This window comes from Stegodyphus dumicola, chromosome 3, assembly GCF_044657685.1.
Source record: "Stegodyphus dumicola isolate Sdum_Otavi_A_Nest chromosome 3, ASM4465768v1".
Taxonomy (NCBI): domain Eukaryota; kingdom Metazoa; phylum Arthropoda; class Arachnida; order Araneae; family Eresidae; genus Stegodyphus; species Stegodyphus dumicola.
In genome coordinates, this window is record NC_140770.1 from 42,577,913 (window position 1) to 42,579,505 (window position 1,593).

Here is a 1,593-nt window from a genome sequence, read left to right on the forward strand (position 1 = left end):
GATAGGAAGCCCCACATATACGTTCGAAAATTTTAAAGCTGCTCTGGTAAAAGCTTTTCTTGTAGTCAAAGACAGAGCGAGGTTTGAGTCCGAATTGTACGGAAAGTACCAACTTAAAGTTGAAGATTTACGCAAATCCTATGTTGCTAATTTGTTATATGGTAAAACTCCCGATGAAGAATTAATTCAAATTATCTTGCTTTCAAATTACCTGCTTTCAAAATACTTAATAAATCTACAGTGGCGCCCAAACTAAAACAAATGATGGATGATTATTATCCACCACCAGAATTAAGCGATTGGGTCCCCTAGTCCCCAGTCGTCCTTTAAAAGAAGCGTATGCAAGGTATTCGCCTTCTTAGCATGTCTTTGTGGTGTAGTGGTGAACACACTCGGCCGTATTCGAGACGTCCGCGGTTCGAGTTCGGGCGAGGGAATTGCTCATTTTTCATGACCCCTGCTTCAAAGAATAACCTAATGTCTCTACAATGTATTGCCAACCATTTTTTTTTCCAATCGTGTTTTTTTCCCTATCAGTTTCTCATCAATGGCGAATCAAGATTCCCGTTGTCGTTGACACTCTTTCTGTGAACTCTTTCCTAACGAGGTCGATCCGCCGAAATTATTTGTTTGAATACATGTGTGTGTGTGTGTGATTATGGCAAAGCCTCGAGGGCTATCTGCCTAAGAGGAGGATGTCTTCGTGGAGGACTTTCTAAGGGAAACTGGATCGTATACACGTTACACATAGGGAAAACCACGAAAACGCCCATGCAGCCAGTCCGTTCGCGGGATTCGAACCTCGGACCGAACTACCAGTGTTCAGCGATTTTACCGCTCGGCCGCTGGTGGGCTTGTTTGAATACATGAGAAGGTTGGGAAATGTGTCTATAGAATGTATTTAATATACATATTCTTTTCCTCCTCAATAGGAAAAACAGACGTGGACCAAGGCTCTGTTTCTTTCTTTGGTTTTTAGCTTCAGAAAAGAACGAGATGTTGAAGTTGGTTAAGATCGAATCCTTTCAGAGATGAGACCCAAAGTTTGGCTGAGCTCAATGAAACTTTTTCTCTCTCGGATCTCAGAGGGGGGGAGGAGATTGAATCCATGATAACTTAGGAGTCGATCGAACCGGGTTAAAACTCTCTGAGCCCTCAGAGCGAGAAAAGTCTAAAGATGAGTTCGGAGGTAAGATAACAACTCACCTTCTTCCAAAGGATACTTCCCGATCCAGCGAGCCGACTCAAACTCTGCTGGGCCGCAGAGAAAAATTTCACTGAGAAACAAAAAATAAATACTATGTAGATAAAAAATAATTATTGTTGGGAATGGCATCACTACGCCAGCGAATAACAAGCCAGATAGAGACTGACGTCATGGGACGCCAGAGAAAAACGAAGAGTTCCGGTTTAGTTAGCTAAGAACGATGTTTGCATGATGTTGTTAGATATTGTAACTAATAGATAAATATTTTTTATTCTTTTAACTTGTCTTTATGTGTAAATAAATCTTTTTGCTTAAGTTTAAATGAAGTACTCCATTTATGACAAGATAGCTGTTAATTCATCGGGTAGATGACTTACGAATCCCTT